Source organism: Lynx rufus, unplaced genomic scaffold, assembly GCF_022079265.1.
Source record: "Lynx rufus isolate CCGP_SWC_20201006 ecotype Redwood Valley unplaced genomic scaffold, mLynRuf1.p SCAF_8, whole genome shotgun sequence".
Classification (NCBI taxonomy): Eukaryota; Metazoa; Chordata; class Mammalia; order Carnivora; family Felidae; genus Lynx; species Lynx rufus.
The window spans coordinates 19,862,437-19,885,188 of record NW_025814896.1 but is presented as its reverse complement, the minus strand read 5'-3'; positions in this window follow the sequence as shown (position 1 = coordinate 19,885,188).

Sequence of the window (22,752 nt, the reverse complement as noted above, 5' to 3'; positions counted from 1 at the left end):
CCAGACACTTTATGGCATTAGATAATGCAGTTACAGAGAGATCTAATAGCAGAGGGACAGGAAATTAAAAGACTTAAAGTCCGGTAGGCACAGCAGTATGTCAGATGAAATCTATACAGGAATCGGTAGACTGACAATGCCCACGTGATTCCAAAGGGCAGGTTTCAAAAGAGAATACTTTGGAATGACAGACTAGGTCCAAAGAGCATCAGGAAGGAACAAGAAGAAAGCAACAGATCCCACACCTATGTGCGAAGCACTTACCATATGTCCACCATTTCTCCAATCACTTCCACACGCTCTATTGCATTTGATCTGCACAGTCCTCTCTAATGGCAACATCAGCCTCTAACCTTGCAAGGGAAAAAAAGTGATGCTTGGAGAATGAAAGGGAATATCTCAAAGGCAGATATCAAGTACAAGAGGCAGGAGCCAAGTCAAATTCTCTGACCTGAGGCTCTTAAATTTTAATGCCTATGTAGGTGTGAGAACACACACACACACACACACACACACATCATCATCATCATCATCACCATCATTATCACTATCATCATCACCTGGGGAAGCTTATGAAAACTACATTTCCAGCCATCACCTCCCATATAGTTCTGGGGTAGGAGTATATAGGGACCTGAAGGGTTTGGAGCTGATTAAAGGAAAAGTTACAACCATGAGAGTCAGAAACACACACATGCTTTATTGGGCAACACTTGCAGAGGGTTGTATTTGTATGTGATGGGAAATCCCTCATAGCAAGAGATGATCCAGAGGCTTCAAAGGGCCATTATCTAGAAGTCAAGGAGGGCAAAGGAACTGGTGGGGGAAGAAGGACCTGAGAGGGGGGGTTGGGTGTCTAGGTGGTGTCTGTCTCAGCAGCAAGACAGAGAGACCCTGGGTCAGAACTTTCCAAAGTACAGCAGTGACTTGGGGCCTGATAACTACAAGGTCCTATGTCTTATCAATGAATAACGGCTGTCAGGTGAGGTTTTCAGGGGAATGCAAAGCAGGCAGACTCCAAATGGCTAAAAATCTGTTTGTTTGTGCTGTTTTACAAACAACTTGGTGTCCGAAACTTTGGATTTGGTACTGGCAGGTTTTTGAGCCAGTGAGTCTGAAAGTGATGGCCAATAAACGGACGCCGTCTTTGGTTCATTTATATAAGGGACTGGGACCCCTGTTAGAGGTAAGTCTGGTGCAGTACACTACAGACCATATTTTGAGAAAGGAATATTCTCCAAACTCCATGTTTTGGGGCTCTCTTTACTGCACCACAGGAAGCTGAAACAATGGATGGGCACGCCCATCGATGGTCTCCCAGAAGAAGATAGTTCCCCAGGGAGTCCAGCAGAAGATGGTCAAGTGCTGAGGCAGCGTCAGCACAGACAGATGCTGGTTGGGCCACAGGATCTGGCTTGGGATGGGCAACAGGCTCTCATGGTCTTTGTGAGGACCCATTGTCTCCACACAAGCTCAATTTCTGTAATCCTTCCTTATGAGCAAAGTAAGAACAGGGTGTTTGGGCAGCGAAATCCCCAACCCGGTGAGGAGCAAACTGAAATACATGCCGTATTTGAACCGTTTCATGGTTCAGCCCACGACTCACCATGTATGTGTGAAACTATAGCTGTAAGTTCTTGGATGTCAGGAACCAAATGAGTTTGAGGCACAATCCTATAATTGCCATTTAAATTGTAACTGTACCTCCAGCGAAGGGAGCATTGGGCATTGACTAGTGAGGAATATAGGAAGACTCGGTCAGTGGGTTCCATGTGTTTGAGTCGGTGTGTTGAGAAATCCACCCGGAGCCATGAAATTCCGATCAGTTCCCCCATCCTTGAAGCCAAGCAGGGAATTAGGATTCTATCCTCACCACGGAGCGGAGTCACAAATGGAGGCTGTCACTGGGATGTGGCGTTTAAGGCTGTGCTCACCAAACTTATAAAAGGGTTTTTTCCAGGGTAGTGGGGAGGCTGGAGGGAGGGGTAGAGAAAGAGAAACACTGATTGGAAAAAAAAAAGCGTGAGGGGCCCCGTCCTCCCTTCCCCTATAGGTGGGGTAAAGAAGGAAATCCCCTTCTCTGCAGATTTTGCCTCCACTTGTCTCCCCACCTCATCTTTCGTGGCTCGTTCGGAACCTCCCGTCTTTTCAAAATCTGTTCCCCAGCACCCATGAATCACCTCGTGGGAGGCTAGTTTGTGGTTGTGACACTATAAGGGTGCCCCTCCAACCTCAAATTTCTCAAACCACAGCTCCCTCCAAACACTCTCAGATTTCAACTCACATAAAAGCGTCCTGGGGCACCTGGGTGGCTCAGTCCATTGAGCGTCAGACTTCGGCTCAGGTGATGATCTCACGGTTCACGGGTTTGAGCCCCACCTCTGCCTTGCTGCTGGCGGCACAGAGCCTGCCTGGGATCCTTTGTCCCCCTCTCTCTGCCCCTACCCTGCTCTCTCTCTCTCTCTCAGAAATAAATAGACTTTAAAAAAAAAAAAGGGTCCTAAGTCTCAGCACTATGGCTAGACAGTGCAGTACCTGCTGGCGAGGCTATGGTTCTACCCATCTCTACCCGACACCCAAAGGAAAAAAGAAGCACAAGAATTCTAAATTGTGGCTGACAATATTGTGTGCCACCACAACAAAAACACAGTTTCTTTCAAACGTGTGATCTGTAAGTTTCGCTTTCTTTTTCCTGGATTTGCCCTTATGCGAAAAACGTGGTCTATCCTTGCCCTCATTCCCCCCGCACCGCTAAGGGTTCAATACCCCTATAGTTAGTACAACATGTACATGGGTGATTTTTAGACAACGTGGGTGCCTGCAGTTCCTTATGACTCCCCTGGTGTTTCTTACATAGGCATCATGGCAAGAGTCCTTTCCTCCACCAGGAAACCCCTTTTGTCCTGGATGGTTTCTGGTCGCCCTTCAGACATCACCTCCAAGACCTTTGTTTTCCAAAGTGTGGTCCATGCGCCAGCAGGACCAGCCGCACCCAGGAGCACGTTAGAAACACGGAACCTCAGGCCTCACCCCAGCCTCATCAATCAGAGTCTACGTTTGAAATAAGTCCCTGGGTGCCTCACGTGCACATTAAGAGTCTGAGAAGTGCAGCGCTAGAGGGCATCTTCCTGGCAGCAACCCACTCCTGGCTTCCATTTCCTTCTACACGCTTCTTAATTCTGTTACAGTAACTTTAGGAAACTCTCCCAGTCTTTTTCAGATTGCCTGCGTGAAATTAGTTGTGCTAACTGCAACTCGTAACTGGATAGTGGAGTCAATTTAGTGGGCCTTAACTGGGTTTTTGAATGAAATAGAATAGATTAATGCACTCTAGGAAAGAATGGAAGATGTCACTCAGGTAAGCGTTTGCTCATAAAACTTTTGTTTATGCATGATGGATCGTCTCTTTATGTTCTCTGTGGGCCATGGTCATAAAAGCTGGAGCCCTACTGCCCTAGAATCTACACTCCTTGAATTCAGAGACTCTTTGATCCTTTTGTTGTATATATAGGACCTAACACAGTGAGGTGAAGAGTAGGTGCCCCCCCCAAAATGGAATATTGCATAGGAGGCGATCAATCTTCCAGAATGGCTTCAGCTATGAGTACAGATAACAGCCAATGAGAGGGTGATGGGGGGCAGAGAGGAGGAAAGGCACGGCACAGCTCGGGACGGAGGTGATGTCTACAGGGTGACCAGGAATTATCCAGGACAAAAGGGGTTTCCTTCTGTTGGACATTGCCAACAGATCTGAGTCCCTTTTTAGAGACAGGGCTGCATGCAATTCATGTACTTGGATGTAATTCATGCTAACCAGACCATGTGACTTTTTTTTTTTTTCAACGTTTATTTATTTTTGGGACAGAGAGAGACAGAGCATGAACGGGGGAGGGGCAAAGAGAGAGGGAGACACAGAATCGGAAGCAGGCTCCAGGCTCTGGGCCATCATCAGCCCAGAGCCCGACGCGGGGCTCGAACTCACGGACCGCGAGATCGTGACCTGGCTGAAGTCGGACGCTTAACCGACTGCGCCACCCAGGCGCCCCAAGACCATGTGACTTTTAAGGGAGCCCAGACTTGATCTGACAAAGAATAGCCATTGGCTTGAGCCATACCAACTCGAAGTAGGGGTGTGAAAAGAGAGCAAATGAAACACCAGGTGAGGAAGATTCAGGTTTGAATCTTACCTTGGAAGCTGGAAAAACAAGGATCAGTGGAGGGGTTGCAGAAAATCAGAATCAGATATCTACCCATTCATTCCATAGCTACTGATACAGCACCTACTATGTGCAGACGTTTCTCTGGGAACCCGAGAGGCAGACGTGAGCAAAATAGACAAAGTGATACTGTTCTCACGGAGCTGACGTTCTAGTGAGAAAAGGGAGAGATAAAGAAAAGCTTCACGTTTTTAACTATCTTTATATTGTGTTATTATTACACTGTCCCAAATTCTGCATTTTCTTTATAGTACGCATTCTAGAATGGTGACGGCAGGTGAGATCGTCACAACTGGTGGGAAACGGGACAGTGGCCCACCCACTGTCTAAGTCCCCTCACCTGTGAGGTAGGAAAGATCGAGGAAGAGCTACCCCATGAGTATAAGATCCAAGATTAACTCAGATTTTTTTTTTTAATTTTTATTTTTTATTTAAATCCAAGGTAGTTAACATATAGTGCAATAATGATTCCAGGAATAGAATTTAGCGATTCATCACTAACATGTAACACTCCGTGCTCACCCCAACAAGCACCCTTTTTCAGGCCCATTTAGCCCCCCTTCACCCAACACCCGACCAGCAACCCTCAGTTCGTTCTCTGTATTTAAGAGCCTCTTATGGCTTGTCTCCATCTCTGTTTTTATCTTATTTTTGCTTCCCTTCCCCTCTGGTCATCTGTTTTGTTTCTTAAATTCCACATATGAGTGAAATCATACTATATTTCTTTCTCTGACTTACTTCGCTTAGCATAATACACTCCAGTGCCATCCACGTTGTTGCAAATGGCAAGATTTCATTCTTTTCGATCGCTGAGTAATATTCCATTACGTATATATACCACATGTTCTTTATCCACTCATTGGGTGATGGACATTTGCGCTCTCTCCATACTTCCTCGGTAGCGTTGCTATAAACACTGGGGTGCGTGTGCTCCTTTGAATCAGCATTTTTGTATCCTCTGGATAAATACCTAGTTGACTCACGTTTCTTATGTGATTTCATTTATAAAAAAGGTTCACTTCTTTTTGCTCTCAATCTGGTAATACTATCAAAGAAGGGCAGCGCGATGGGGTGCCTGGGTGGCCTAGTCGGTTGAGCGTCCGACTTCGGCTCAGGTCATAATCTCACGGCTCGTGGGTTCGAGCCCCACATCGGGCTCTGTGCGGACAGCTCGGAGCCTGGAGCCTGCTTCGGATTGTGTGTCTCCGTCTCTCTCTCTGCCCCTCCCCTGCTTGTGCTCTGTTTCTCTCTGTCTCTCACAAATAAATAAACAGTAAAAGAAAGAAGAAGAGGAAAGGCAACATGATAAGGAGCTTGAGAAGAGCTGACAGTCCAGTTCAACAGGGACTTCCGCCACGGAACGGCTGCTGTATCGGTGGGGGTGCCACGGAAAGCCGTGCTCCTGGGTAACTTGGACATAGCTCTCCAACACCATCAGCTTTCAGACAGAGAGACTGGGATTTATCAGGGTTAGCTGACCTGATCAAGATCACATGTTGAAGAAAAGCTGAGCATATATATTCTTACGCATCTTGCTCGGTTTTCCCCATGTTGGTCAATTACAAAACAGCATGCCTCCTACAACATCTCGCTGCAGATAGAAATTTTCTACACTAGGTTTCCCTTAGTAGGCAGAAGAGGGTGCCTCCAGCCAAGAATCACCTGCCTTGTCTGGCACTGGAGTTCCTTATCTGGTGACAAGGGGATAACAGACACCTACTTCCGCAGACACTTTTCACCAGAGATGACCAAACAGACACTTAACTTTTTGGAAATGCCATGGTTTACATGTATCCTGCCTTGGTGCACCCCCTCTGCTCTCAGCTCTGACCTATTAAAATCACGGCATGCATTCTTATTCTGTTCGTCTGCTCTCTCAAAGCATTGCCAAAGCCTTGAAAGCCAAGGGTCCATTCAAGTTTACTGCTTTGACCTCCTTCTTCACCCTGGTTCCATCCGCCTAGATGACTTTTGTTCTCTTTCTACTCTGCCAACTCCAGGGAGGACTTTCCTTTCCTCGGATTCAAAGCTACCCAGATGCCAGTGCTGACCCGAACGAAGGAGTTTTTCTTTAGCACCACCCCATTTCTCCTAAACCGAGAACCATGAGCTCACTTCAGTTCGCCAGTCCCTGGAGGTCTCACCCCGTCAGGACAAGGTCCTTGTGGCAAATCTGTTGACTTGTCCCGTGTCGCTGTCCTGTCTCTTCTAGAACGGCACCTAATTGACACCGTTGTTTGTTTCCTGACCTATGTTTGTTACTCAACTTGAATTGACACCATCAGCTTCCTACAGGGCCCGATTCTTGTTTTTGCACTTACTTTTTTTTTCCCCCCATCTAAGCATTTTAAATGCATATGAACAGATGGAACTGTTTTTAAACACAGTTGCTGAGTTTTTCCTCACAGACGCGTATCCACACATTCTGGTAAACTAGTGGGTGACCGGGTTGATTCGTCAAAAGGTTTTCTGACAGCCATTTTCCAACCCTTCCAGAGCAAAGATGATTACAGTATGGTCTGTCGCAGGGGCACATAGTTTTCTTTCTTCCTCTAACGGAGCATCCTAGCTGAAGCCATTCCGCTGGCTTCCCTGATGCCAGACCACAGAAAGTTTCTTCCAACCGCTACCCATAAATTCTAGGCGACCACATGGGGATGGCAGCTGACCATTTCACGGCCACTCATGCTAAACCCCCTCTTCAACTCTTGTCTCCAAACATCATCCTCAGTCCTTCTGGGGTTGGAACTAGAAACATCACACGTCCCCAAAGTGGCAACCATGTCCGTGTTTACTTCAGAATACGTTTTGATAAGCACCCAAGTGCTTTAGCTGCAACTGAAGGGTATTTGTGGGAGGTAGCAGATTGCGGGCAAGTTTTATGTTTCAGCATACTCCAGGGAAGAGAAAGGAAAATCACTTTCTTTCCTGGAAGAAAAGGACAGAAAAAAAGGGGGTGAGGAGAGAGAAGAGAGAGAAAATACATACTGAGATAAAAATGCGTGCCACCGAAAGACAAGCTGAGAGGATCCCGATAGCATGGACTTTTCTAGAAAAAAATGGCACCTCTCCTGTCTACCCCTTCCCCCAAAAGCCCAATACTCCAAGAAAACTTCCGGTGGTGGTGGTGTTGGGAACAATGCTTGTTTTGTGATTGGGGACGAGCTGCCCTTTTTCCGTAGGAGGCGACACCCCAGCGGCGTTAACTGTTGAAGATTTCTGCTTTGCCGAGCGGAGCGAGCTCCCCAAAGTGAGTGCGAAAGGATAAGAACAGCTGAAAATTCCAGCCCACGGCTTCAAGTTTTCCGAAGCCTGTTTGCTTTGGCCCGCCCCTGCCATTCCTTTCTCTTTTTTCAGAAGTGTGAAATGGGTCGGTTGCTGGTATTTCTTCTGTGGTTTCTGCTAACTCTTCCATCTGTATAAACTCAGCCCTGCCAGCCGAGCGTTTCTGCGGCACTTTCCCTTAGGCTGGCTCGAAGGGACACGAAGGTCCTATTAAGTGGTATTTTGAAGGCTTGCAAATGTGTGATGCTGGCCGTGTGACTAAGGGCGTGAGGCTTAGCTGTGCTGCCCTCCCAGGGGCTGGCCCTTCCTCCAGCAGGCTCAACAGGATGAGGACAAAGTGAACCCCAGGCTGGATGTGCCCCTGCCTCCCTGGGAGCCGGGACGTGGAGGAGGTGCCAGTAAGGCGCTCACCCACCTAAGCAAATGAAGCGGGGCCATTGCACCTTGTGGTTTCTTTCTCTTACGAAAATATTTCTTCGGAGATGAAAAGAGCTTATGTGTGAAAAGAGGAGCTGTATTTCCAGTCTTTCCCCGCTCGCCTTCTATATTTATCTCTATCTGGGTTGCCTTGATAGCGTTCTTCCAGAAGCAACAGGTTAGCAGTATGCCAATATTTTTATTCCTGTTCTTAATAGAACAGCTTAGCCTGGGTAATTAGCTGTTTTCCACGAGTTGCTGTTATGCAGCTCAAATATTGTCAACTATGACAATTTGCCTCAGGGTCAGAGAATAGAGCTGTTGGCTTTTGCCAAGGGCAACAAGGATCACTGGGAAGTGTGAGCGGCTATTAACGAAACGAGTAGCCACCGTTAAGTCAACCATGAGGTGGAGAATGCAGGTGCCGAGTAAAGAGCCACTTACTTGCTGGCGTGTCTGTCCCAGCTGTCTGAGGCCAAACCCAGCTCAGCGGGGTCTGCAGTGGAGGGCAGCTGACACTGAAAAGATGGATCAGAGTGAATAACCACGCCAGAGAAATGGTTTGAACTAGTCTCCCAATCTCCAGCATGGCGTTAAAAAAGATCTCAAGTACATCACGGTCAAATCCCATGAGCTCTTTGTTGGATTCCCCAAGCGAGATAGGGAAAGCTTGACCTCAGGGCTTCTTGGGGGGAACTGGGTTTCGGTTGCTAGGTGTGCATGACCTTAGTTTCACTAGTCTACGTCAGTGTAGATGCTAAAAGTTCAAGCGCCCGCCTCCCTTTTGTTTCCCTGATCTAGAAAATTTGTTAATCTACTTATAATGGGGTCAGCTTAGGCTCTATAAAATGTATTCTAAGGTGTTGTTTTTTTTTTTTTTACATTGCACAATGGAGCACATAACACATATTTCCCAGGATTGCGTTAAATAAAGTTACCTTTATAGAAGGTGCAATGAGTTAAGAACAAAGTGAGTCCTCCAAACAAATTTTGTGATGCTAAAATTAAAAAAAAAGAAATGATGTGAGCCCACAATGGGTCCAGCGCAATACCTGTGAGAAAGAAAAATTATGTTTGTATTTCCGAAGCTATCCTTACACTGTTGTCAGTAATTTCACAAAGCACAAAGATTAAGCAACTCTGAGCGCAAAGATTAGCAAACTTTTCATGGGAAAGCTCTCCCCACCCTTGGGCAACCACACCTGGGAGTATTTAGAATTGGGGGCTTATGTATTTTGGGGGTCAATATTGCAAATTGACCATGGTGGAGTCAGGACAATGGGAGTCATCAAGAAATATTTCCATGCAGCCAAGAGATGCTTTCTAATAGGTACCAAAGCATGCACACTCTTTCAAGGCAGAGCCATCAGCATGAGGTAAGACCCATCAAAGAGTAAATTGGCTCCTCTGCTCTTGATTCTCTCTGGACGATTGAACTTGGAGCTCCTAGAGGGAAGAGATTATACGTCTCCAGTGTCCAGGATAATTAACAGTGCATAGTGAGTGTTTAATAAGTCAGGGCAGGGAGTTGGGTTCAAATCTTGCGTGTGGTACGTTAGCCTCTTCCATTAAACAGAGACCTATCATTCATACTTGTGGTGTGGCAATGGAAATTTAATGGCTGTGCATGTTGAGTGCTTATAGAAATGACTGGCACGTAGTAAAGATCTGTGAATGATAGCTGATGATGACGAAGATGATGATGATGATAAGGATGATGACGACACAATCCATTGGTTGCTTATCATTAACTATTCACTTCTCTTTCTCGCTAAAAGAATCATAGGTTCAACATCAAACATGGAAATCCTATTCCCCTTTGCCTGAGATTGGTCTGGCATGTGGCCCAGGTCTGGACAATGAGACATAAGGGCTACGGCCACAGTTACCTTGATCTAGTTCAAGGCACTGAGAGCATTTAAAAGGTAGACTTTAACCTGTACGAGGACTGAATCTTATAGTTTCCTGGTTTACCCTTACTCCTGGAGTGTGGCCCCTCCACATGCCAAACCAGACCACGGTGAGGTGTTCTTAGAGCTCCCATCCTTGGTGGGCCCTGGACTCCGGACTGTGTCCCTACGGTACCATGAGGTTATAGGAAGGCCCGGTCTGCCTTTCAGTCTCCCAGCTGATACCCTTCTCTGAGTTTATTTCAGGTAAACTGGTAGCTGGTACCCTTCTCTGAGTTTATTTCCTCTCTGGGATGTTAGCACTTAGTTCAAGTCTTTGACTTAAAAAAAAAAAGCTTCTGTTTAGCTGTTCTAGTTGTTTTCCTACATGCTGTAGTGCAGCAGAGGCAGAAGGCAACTTTCAGTATTCTTGGGAACTCTGAAAAGCCATGCTTATAATAGAGTTTTTAGATACAAAGATGTCTGATAAGTGGGATAATATTAACAGGAAGGTGAGCAGTGGTTTCTGGACAGGAAGAGGCAGGAAAAGGTGGAAGCAAAGGAGAAAGAAAAGCAAAGAAAAGGAAGAAAGGAAAAAAGTCAAAGACCTCATGGTGTCAGGATTCTTATCGCTGTTTTATAGTGAGGACAGACATCAAAAGTAACTTGCTCAAAAACTGTATGCAGATGATAAATGTTGGAGTCAGTTTTGAACTCAGGACTTTGTGGTTCCAGCCTCTATCTGGTTCTCTTTTCCATATGCCCATCTGGCTTAATACTTCTGACCCCTCACGGTCTTCTAGTCCTTGAACCCTGGAAGCCAATCTGAGCTCTTTGATTCAGCTGAAAACCTTGGCTATTGGACTTGACCTTTTAATCTCTCTCTACTCTGCTTTGACAATAAGAACTTCCTTGTTCCACTGATAGTGATCAGTCTGCGCTAACTAATCTCAGCTCTGACCCCTCATACCTTCCTTCTGATTGTTCTCTCTCACAATGGGAATGAATATGAAGAAACTCTCGGATGATAAAACTCAGCCCTAGAGATCGTAAAGCGAGTAGAAAGGCTCTCTCTCTCTCTTTCTCTGTCTCTCTTTCTTTTTCATCCGTGTTTTTATTTCTTGCCTTAACAAATATTGGCTTAACAAACGTGTGCTAAGGGCGTTGCTAAAAACTGGGTATGCAGCAGTGGACAAAATGGTACGGTTCTTATTCGTTTGGAGCATACGGGTGAGTGGTCACAGGTGGAGGCCATGTTTCCAAGTTTATTGCCTTGTGGCAAAGGAGCAAATCCGTAAAAGACTAATGAAGAAGAAAAGGGGCCTCCATCATGAATGAGACATTCTATTGGGGCTAAAGCCAGCCAGCCTACAATTCTCAGGTTTTCTAGAGAGGTATCCCCACCATATCGCAAAAGAAGAGTCTTGGCAACGACTCTGTGACTCCTCATTACCTTTGAATAACAATGTCACTTCGGGCTGCATTGACCTAGTTTCTGAGACCCCATTCCACCAGAACCTTCCAGCTCTCCACTTCCCTTGGCCACCACCCCAACCACATAGAGACGTGACAGCTGAGTGGAAGCCCTGCCAGTGAAAGGAATCTGCCCTTCAGCTTGCCTGGTGGTGTAGAGCCAGAACATTTGACCCAAGAAAGAGATCCATCCAAGTCTTTCCAAATGTATGCACTTTTTTTTTTTTTTTTTTTAAATTCTGAAAACAGGTTAGAGCCAAACTGATCAGATGACTAAGCCAGGATTGAATGTCTTCAGATGTCTGGATGGAACCAATTGAAACACTATCTGCCCTGGCCTCGCATCCCCCTTAAGCCTCCTCATTGGCTACGTCCAGTCTGTGAGGGTACCTTTGAAGGCAAGTTATTTGCGGTTGTGTATAATTAGTCTGGTTGAGTCTTAGCACCAAGGTGCCTCCATCTGTTCTAAAGAAGAAACTCTGTGTTTTGATCATTTGTCTTTCATTAATTCCCAGGCAGGCCAGGTGCAATGTTATTACCTCTCCAAGTAAGCATCCCAATGTGAAAGTGACTTCTTCACACTTGATAGTACCTTGGGTGTAAAACCATCCATATTTTAAACCGAAACACAGATTTATCCCTTTAATGCCAACAAAACCTCTATTGCTTGAAGGGGGATTTCAGGGGAAGCAGCATACGAATTTGTGGGAGAGTTCTTTCCTGGAATAAACCCCGGATTCTGGGAATAAATCTGGGCGGCAGGGAGGGGGATGCATACAGTGCATGTGAGGCTGGCTTCCTCAAGCTGGGAGCTGAAATTCACTCCGATACAATGTTGATGGACTGTAGTGTTTCCCTCTGGTATAATGCCAAACAACTTTCTCTCCCGGTAACAACCTTTCAATTAACTGAATAACAGAGCTCATGCCCTCTTACTCTTGTCTTGTGTTTTCTGTTCCCCAGGTTGAACACTTTCCATTCTTCCAACTATTTCTGATACAGCATTTTGGCAAGAGGAAACAGGGGTGGAAAAAACTGTGTGAATAAGTACTCGGTGTCCGCTTCAGTAAATGGCAAATCTCTCTCTCACCTCTAAGCCAACATTCTGACACCAACCAGATCAGAGTGCACACTTGGAGGGACATGTCAGCAGGCAGTATTCCCAGGCTCCTGCCACAGCCAGAGGAAGCGAGCAAAACCAGCCAAAATAGTTTTGCCCATATTAATTAAGAAATGTTTTCCCTTCATCGATTCTCATATGGAACTGCCATTTTTTTTTTTGGTCACTTGGAATTATTAAAAGTTTTATATTTTAAGCTCTTAATGAACTTTCCTTAAGACGTATTTGGAATTATTTTAGTACCTAAAACATAGCTCTGCAAATGTGCTTTAAAGCCTCATGGTCTTTTTATTTATTTTTATTTCCTGAAATAAAAATAAACAACTACTCTTAACAAATGTCTCTATTCTCTGAAACTGTGGAAACCAGGGAAAAAACAGACATCAAAACGCACTCCAAATCAGGCACAAGTTAATATTTTTTATTGAATTTGCGGAATAAAACTCAGAGCATAAGTTCTGCCATTTTTCAGCCTCTAATGGCTGTAATTATAATGGCACACCTCCACCTGACTTCTCTGACTTGTTTAGCCTGAGACAAACCAGACTAGGGTGAGAAATAGACCGATTACACTTGCCCACTATTAGGTGGGTTCTGGGATTTAACTGGCAATTAATCTTGTAATGTTAGAACTGACTCCTGTGTTCGTGAAAGGTAGGATTAAGACATCTGCTAATATTACTACTAATTATATCAACACCAGAAATAGCTACAATTCTCCTTATTGTATGGAAGGGATTTTGATATTTCACTATTAATTATGATGCTTGTTCCTATTTTAAGATAGATTTCTTAAATAATGTTGAAAATGACCCTCTAAGTTTTCTAAGAAAGGTGAAGACATTTTAACATGTCTTTTCAAATCTTATTCATGTCTTGTAATATTATTATTTAAATATTATTTTTGTCAGGATTACTTATATATTAATTAATGCTTAGTTATTAACTTATATATTAATTACATATAAATTATATACTTATAAAAATATGTTATATAAGCCATATATATTTATTATATATTAAATAAATTATGTATTTATAATATATGAATTATATATTATATAAGCCATATATTTATAATTTATACATGTAATATATAATCTCTATTTATAATTTATATATAAATTATATATTAAACATACATAAATAATGTATGATATGTAATAATATTATATATTACATATATATTTATAGATGTATAATTTATACATATAAATTATATATATCACACACAACGATATGTATATAAAGTATATACACATATAATTATATATATCACATGTATATAATTATATCACATCACATATATATAATTATATATATCACACATAGTTATAATGTATATAAAATAGATAATCTATAAATTCTATATTAAAGTGATATAAATATAAATAAAATTTATAAATATTTTATATTTATTAATAGATATATAAGTAAATGAAAATAATTAATTAGTTATATATTAACTAACATTTAATTATTAATTGTTAACTAATGCCCTAGTGGGGTCTGGAAAATTGGTGGTGACAGAGGCATAATATATATATTGTTAATGTTTATTATGTATTTTAATGTTTATTATTATTTAATATTATTATTATCATTATGATTAAGAGAGAGTGCAAGCCAGGGAAGGGCAGAGAGAGAAAGAGGGAGACAGACAGAGGGTCTGACGCAGGCCCCATGCTGACAGCAGTGAGCCCAGCGTGGGGCTCAAACTCACAAACTGATATCATGACCTGGGCTGAAGTCAGACGCTTAACTGACTGAGCCACCCGTGTACCCTCGTAATATTTTAAAACTACCTGAATCCCATGTAAAGACAGTGAAGCTACATAACAGAAACATAAGCCCCTGATACATAACCGAATCAAGTGGCCAGGTGTCCCCATGAAACACAAAATAAAAATAGACGCCACAACGCAGGTAGCTACAACCGTTGAGCTGTGGGAAGTGTGGGAAGGAAAAGAGAAAAGAAATAGAGAACGTTTGACAAAACCGAGACTAGGAGGAGCCAAAGATGGCCCCCGGGGATTCACCATAAAGTACAGTGAGCGACGCTGGGTTTGCTGACTCCAGAAGTGCGTGAGCATAAGAAGCAGAAAGGCAATGTCTGCAGGCAGGGTCTGAAGAATTCTGGACATTGGCAACTCTCAACACTAGCCAATCTCCCCTTGAAGACAAATGCCCACAGTGGTGAAGAATTTCTGGCATGCACTCCTCCCTGTGCAGAACAGAGACAATTAAGGTAAAGAAAATGCAAGTTTCAGATAAAAGTAGCGAAGATGAACAGAGCCAAGGGATATATAGTAGCGATCGAGCTGACGGACCTCGTAACAATGGAGAAATGGAGCTTTGAAATTAGAAAAGCTATCATGAGCCACGTATGCCTCTGGAAGTTCAAGAAAACTGGGTTCACCTAAAACTGGGCAAGGATTAAAAGAACATAAGAAACGAACTCCCTAAAGACAACAAATGCACACGGAAGACACAAAAAGGTCATGGCCACAGCAAAGACACAGTATTCCTCAATGAGTTCAGAGATACTTTAAAAAATGATTTCAGTTTGTTTATTTATTTTGAGTGAGACAGAGTCAGCATGAGAAGGGAAGGGATATAGAGAGAGGGAGAGAGAGACTGAGAGAGAGAGAGAGAGAGAGAGAGAGACTCCCAAGAGGCTCTGCACTGTCAGCGCAGAGCCTGAGTAGGGGCTCGAACTCATGAAACCGTGAGACCATGACCTGAGTCAAAATCAAGAGTCAGACATTTAGCCCCTGAGCTAAATGCATTAAGCGTATGATATGTAAAATGAAAGACCAACACTATATCACAATTAGAAAAAAAAAAGTCAGAAATGAAATGGGAAGGAACTCAGGAAAGAATTATAAATGAAAGACAAATCATTTCCAAATTGAAGCCTAAAACAGAAGGCATACAATTGCAAATAAATATAACAGATAAAGGTTGAGAGGGATACGAAGTGAGAAAACAGATTTTTTTCATGAAAAATAATTAAGACATAAAATGATCTAAGAAAAAGTAAAAAATACTGAATACAGACAAAGAAGACTCAACAATTGTATAATAGCAGTCCCTGAGAAGGAAAAAATGAAACAAGGGAACGGAAGAAAAATAAGGACAATAATTGAGAAAAACTTTCCTATAAATTAAAATATACCAGATGTTTTACAATAAAATATACACTATAGATTAAAACTACATATTACCAAGGCACAGCACATACCTAAGAATAGTGACTCAGAAAATTGAGCACAGAAACATTTTCCAGAAAAATTTCTGGACTTAAAAGAAAAATAAACAACGTTTTTGACATCTAGGCAAAAATGCCAAAGTCTTATGTCAAAAATAACGTTAGGCTTTTTCACAGTGCTTTATGCCAGAAAGAAAGGCATGGACTAACACGTGTTTAAGATACTCAAGGGAAAAACTTAAGCGAAGGATTTTGTATCCATACAGACTACATGTAAAAGCTAGAGACAAGCTACTATTGCATTTAAGAATTCAGGTAATGCTGTTCCCAAGCACTGTTTCCAAGAAATCTACTCAAAAGTAAACTTCAGACATATGAAATTATCATAAAGGTATTGACATAAGGATTGATGGCGAGCAATGACGTTACATTTACAACTAAAATTTTAGAAGGGTTCGTCAAAGAAGGGATAATATACAATGGCTATAAACACTGGCCATGTAGACAAAGTACCACTATTTTCAAAAAAGAAGAAAAAATGGAGGAAGCATAACATTTTCAGTGTTTTGCAGTAATCACACAGGTAAAGGTAAAGGAGAACCTTGAGAACTAGAATCATTGGTGTGAAATAAATGACATACGGAAGTAACCTAGAGGAGTCAAATGAACCGTGTAACCCTGCATATAAATTGTGTTTAACAATATGAATTCTTGAGGGGGCCTGCGGGGCTCAGTTGGTTAAGAGGCTGACTCTTGATTTCAGCTCCGGTCACGAGCTCACTGTTTGTGAGGAGCTACATTACTGATGTGAAATAAAAGTAGGAAAACACTCATCATTATCGTTATCTCAATCTTAGGTGGAGAACTTTTAATATGTTGCCATTTTAAGTTTTTTGGTGAGGCAGTTATTTTTATTATTTTTTAAATGTTTATTTATTTTTGAGAGACAGAGAGACAGAACGTGAGCAGGGGAGGGGCAGAGAGAGAGGGAGACACAGACTCTGAAGCAGGCGCCGGGCTCCGAGCTGTCAGCACAGAGCCCAACGTGGGGCTTGAACCCACCAGCTGCGAGATCATGACCTGAGCTGAAGTTGGAGGCTTAACTGACTGAGCCACCCAGTCCCTCCGGGGGTGGTTATTTTTAAATGATGTTCTCATTGAATGACATCAAATTCCTTTTGCTTTAAAAGATGAGTAAATTCAAAAATGAGAAAATAACTTCTGCCATCTCATTTCCCCAACGTCCTATTTGTTTTATTTATCATTCTTTAAACCATGCCGGTGTTTATAACAGTAAATTATGTGCCATAAGCTACTTATTAAAATTGTTTTGCTTTAGTTCTAAGCTTGAATTTATTTTATACTCATCAACCTTTATTTCATTTCTGATTCTCTATTTTTTGTTCCAATTCATATTTCAATTCGTTTTGTTTTCAATTTAATTCGTATTCCCATCATTGCCTTGATTTTATCATTGACTTTGTTTTCTAAAAGATATTGATGGCTGCCCTATTCCCTGAATTATTTCTTATTTGAGAATGTATGTATGTTGCTTTTAATTTTTTTTTTAAACGTTTATTTATTTTTGAGACAGAGAGAGACAGAGCATGAACGGGGGAGGGGCAGAGAGAGAGGGAGACACAGAATCGGAAACAGGCTCCAGGCTCTGAGCCATCAGCCCAGAGCCCGACGCGGGGCTCGAACTCACGGACCGCGAGATCGTGACCTGAGCTGAAGTCGGATGCTTAACCGACTGCGCCACCCAGGCGCCCCTGTATGTTGCTTTTATACATTAATTGCTGTGATATTTTTGGGTCTAGTAATTTCTCAGTAAATGTTTAACTGCAGAGGAGCAGAAAGACCTGATTTTAACATTTGCTGATTCTCCTGGAGTGAATAATTCCACATTGAGCTACCAACATGATGTCACTGAATGTGGATTTGGGGAAAGATGCTCAGAAGCATATGATCATATTACATTATATAATATCTGCACTTTATAGAAACAATAGGCATAAATAGCCTCATGATCACAGATAATAGTAAAATCTACTAAAATACTTAGGAATTAGTGAGTCTTGAGTAATACTTCCATTTTTTAAAAAAATACTTAATTACAACATTGCATAATTTAATTTAAAATAATGTCTGTTTAACAACTGGCTGGTAATATTCCTAAAATTTTGAAAATCCACTCTTGGAAAGTCAGTGCAAGCTGGGTCCAATGTATTGGTCATGCTTTAGTTATTTTAGAACTCTGGTGATAATGTTCTTTTGTTTTCCTGCATTAAATATTACTGTGGAAATATCTGAAGCTGACTTTTTGCAACATGACAACTAAACTGATGCACTTTGTCCCATTTCGTACTTTAAGTCCATAGAAATTCTGGATAAAATGATAAAAATTAACTCAAAATAAGACAAGAGAGATCTCTGTGAGCAAGAAAGGAAAAAGGAAATCAATGCCAAACAATAACCCAAAGGGTGATTCAGTGACAACAGTCAGGTATTAGAAGAGGCATACATCCTAGGATTTGGATGCTGAGGATCTAATGCCCATCCAAAGACAATACAAAGTAGGGCAGCTGGAATTCAAATCCCACCTTGTACTCACGGATTATGAAAGCTCTGTCCATCGGCCCAGAACAAAATTAGTCTTATGTCTCGGGCTTTCATTCAAGAGAAAGAAAAGTTGTTGGCAAATAAAGAAAAGCTCCAAGCTCATGACAGGAATAAATATGTGGTCCAATTTTAAAGTGGATGAAAGGTGCAGGAACAGCAAACCCAGAAATTAGCCTGAAAACTGGCTCCTAGTCATTAAAACCCCTGTGGTTTCTATTGGCCACCCTCATCATAAACAATCTTAAAATTATATGTTGGCGATAGTCTCATAAGGCAAGACATGCAGAAGTTCTGCAGAATAATTAATCCATTCTGAAGACGAACTCAATGCCTAAAAGGGCACAACAATAAGGAAAATATGAGATCCAAAAATCTCAATTATCAGGCAAACAAACAAACAAAACTTAACAACCCAAGAACTAGAAATAATAGAATAATGTGGAAATATTTATTTTTTACTAGAAATATTTAGATATTGAAAATGAATAAAAGTACTGCACATAGTTCTAAAATAACAGAACCCTATTAAAAAAGAGATGAATTCAAAAGGTAGCCAACTAGAATTGCTAGAAAAAATCATAAGTAGCTCATTAGAGGTTTAATAAATGAATAAATGGATTAAGGAGAAGGTTAGATGCAGCTGAAGAGAGAACTGAGAAGGTGGAAGATGGAGAAGAGAAATCATTTTCAAAAACACAGAAGACATTTACCAACAAAAATCTTACAATAAACACCAACATCATCGATATCATAAATTCACTCTATCTGATAACAACATAAATAAAAGGCAAATAAGTGATCAGGTAACAGCTAAAACAATCCACATATGTCTGTACATTTTTCAAAGGATCTAACTAAAAGAGTCAAAGGAGAGATGAAAATGGAAATGATGAAATGGTTGGATTGAATGAAAATGAAGGAGCGTGAAAGAAATCTGTGAGAAGTAGCTACAGCAGGTGTTAGAGGGAAATGAGGAGCCTTAAACACAAAGAGTAAAAGGAAAGGAAGGTGGGAAATTAATGAACTAAATGTTCAGTGCAATAAATTAGAAAGGAGGATATTAAAACTAAAGAAAATAGCAAGTGGGAATTAATAAAGATCAGAGGAGGAGATAATGAAATCGAAAACAGAATAAGATCAATGGAACAAAAGGCTAATTTTCTGAATGATCAGTAAAATAAGCACAGATCTGTCAAGACTAATGAAGCACAAAAAGTATTGAAGCACAGAGGAACACGTTACAAACGAAAAGAGACATAAATACATACAGGGCAGGCATTTCAAAAGAACATTATGAGCAATTTTATTCCAATAATCTTGAAAAGTTATACAAAATGGACCTCATTTTAAACACAGTTAAGGGGCGCCTGCTCCATTAAGTGTGTGATTCTTGATTTCAGCTTAGATCATAATTTCATGGTTCATGAGTTCCAGCCCAGCATTGGACTCTTTATTGACAAAACAGAGCCTGCTTGGGATTCTCTCTCCCTCTCTCTTTCTCTCTCTCTCTCTCTCTCTGCCCCTCTTAAGCTCGCTCTCTCCCTCTGAAAATAAATAAATATATATTGGGAAAAAAATAATAAATAAATAAATAGAAATGTGAATGTCAGTTGGTTCTAGAGATGTCTGTCCTTTAGAGAATAGAGTATCCAAACAAACAAACAAGCAAAGACAAAAACCAAAACCCAGACTCTTAACTAGAGAGAATAAATGCTTGGTTACCAGAGGGGTGGGGGTGGCGGGGGGGAGGAATGGGTAAAACAGGAGAAGGGGATTAAGAGTACACACGCCATGATGAGCACTGAGTAACGTACACAGCTGTTGAATCACTATATTGTACACCTGAAACCAATATAACACTGTACGTTAACTATACTGGAATTAAAATTTTTACAAAAGAGAGAAAAGTAAATTCAAAAAGAGAATAGCTAGTCCATATGTTATATAACCGCTGCAGTCACAGAAAAACAGGTTTTTTTCCCCCAGAACTGAGGGAACGCCTACTAAAATCCTTTTACAAGATGGACAACTGCAAAATCAAAAATGGACAAGAGTCCTAACAAAAATAGCATGTGTTTAATAATATTATATTATTAATATTATATTACAATAAAATAATAAAACTATCAATGACAATCAGAACTTAAAGTTATTTCTCAGCCTTTTAAAAGTGACTTGCACGTATAAATTCTCCTCTTAACAAACCTGTGACATCAGGAATATGGTCACCTCCATGTCACAGGTGAGGAAACCTCAGCAGAGAAATGGTGACCAGCCTCCAAGGTCCTACAGACAGAAGGTGCACAGTCCCCAAAGTGAGCCCAGACAGTCTAGCTTCAGATCCTCCGCTCTTAACCACAGACTCCAGATTTTAAAATAAAATATTAGCAAAACAAATGCAGCAAGGATTTCTGGTACAAAATGATGATGTGGGCCTGGGAAAGATGTCCGGGGCACTATTTGTTAGCTGCTGATTCACATTCCTGTCATATGAAACCTCAAGTCTATTGTCCACATCGCCAAAAGATTTCAGCAACTGGCAAATATATCCTCCTTCTCCAGCAACTGTTCAATCTCAGATTTGATCTCTATCCATCGCTTTGTAGAGTGATGTCATCCCCTCCCATCCACCCACCCTACACAACACAAAACCATTCAATGATTTCCCGTTGTTTTTAGCATAATGAGCAAATTTCTCACGATGGCCTACAAGGTCTCTCCACAGCTACCTCTTCAGCAGCACTGAGGATCATACTCTTTCTCTAGCCACACTGGCCTTCCTTCCTATCTAGTACTTGACCGTGGGTGTTCACTCATGCTGTTCCCTTGCCTAGAAGTCCCCACCCGAGCTTTGCCTAGTTGTCTCCTGGTCTTCTCAATCATGATTTCATGACAGAAATCCTCCCCTGAGCTCCCCACCTCCCAAGACTAGGTCAGCTTCCCTTATCCAGCCTCTCCTAGCCCTCTGCACCTCTCCCTGGCAGCACTATGAGCATCTTCAAATTCACATTGTTTAATTAATCTTTCTCTGATCCCCACTAGAATGTAAACCACAAGAGGGCAGGAACCGTGCATTTCCTTTTCTAGCCTGGATTCCTTAGTGTCTAACTCAGTGTTTTCATTTTATTAAAATAATTAACTATTTTAATGATTATTTTTAATAATTATTTATTATAACAAATAATTTTAACAAATACTTTTAGAATACATACTAATCGTTCATTTAATGATTAATTGTTATTAAGAGAACAGAAGAGAGAAAAGGGAAGGGCTGGTAGGTCATTTGGAAAAAAAATTCGTGGCTGCAATTTTTCTTATCCCTGTATCCATGCCCCTTGCAATATGATTTTCCCACTCCTCCCCTAAAGAGGCAAAGTCTTGTTCCAAAACCCTTGAATCCAGGCTAGCTTTGCAATTTCCTTTGCTCGGTAGAATGAGACAGATGAAATGATATGCTGGTTCTGTGCCTGTGCTTCCAAAGGTCCTGCGGACTTTCTCTTTTAGACCTCTGCAGGTGCCGTGTGGACAAGTCAAGGCTAGCTTAACGGGGGACGAGACACAGACAAAGACCTAAGTCATCCTGTCCGTCCCAGGTAAGGTCGTTGTAGAGCAGGCAGCCCCTTGCCGACCTGCCAGCTGACCTCAGGCACAAGAGCAAGGCCCAGTCAACATCACCCACAGAACCAGACCGTCCAGCTAATCCTTAGACTCAAGCAACAAGAAATGGTGTTGTATTAAGCCACCAAGGTCTGTGGTGGACGGAGGAAGAAGAAAAGTTAAGGGGAAGAAAAGGGAGAGAAAAAGATATGAAGATCCTCCACGTGTAAGTGGACAAAGATTCAATGTTTAGCTCCAGAAAAAAAAAATTAACAAATAAATTGTATGAAGAGAGGTCTAGGTTTTTCAAGGCTAGACTTGCTAAATATTGAGTTTTCCAAAAGAATGAATGAAGCCCCTGTCATGGGTCGAGTGATGTCCCGGGGGAAACAAAGACACAGGAGTTTGGAGTTAATTTCACACCCTCACTTACTTTACTAGTTCTGTGGCCATGGATCATTTTTTTCCCTCTAAGCTTGTACAACGGAGCCAACAGTTACTACATCTACTTTGGGAAGATCCGGTGATATGGATGAGATTGCGTTCCATGAATGCAAGTGAGTCAGTTGGCTACCTGCTGGTGAATCTGAGATGCGGTCACTGCTTGGACATGGGCTGACGTGTCTCCAGGGGGGCCCCAGATGTCCCTGTGCCTGTGAGTGCAGATTACCCCGTACAGCAGGACCCTCCTGCCTCCGTGAATTGTCTCAGCATCCCCGACCAGCCGAGACTGGACCCTTGCTGGGAGCTCCTTGTCTCTGGCTGGGACTTTGCCTGCTTACCCGCTTCCCACAAGCAGTCTCCGAGAGGACCGAGGCTGGGTTTCATTCCACACCCAGCCGCCGCCTTTATTCTCACTTTGATCAAGATAGTTTTTGCTGGCCTGGATACCAGTGCCATGCGGCTCTGAACCCAGACTCT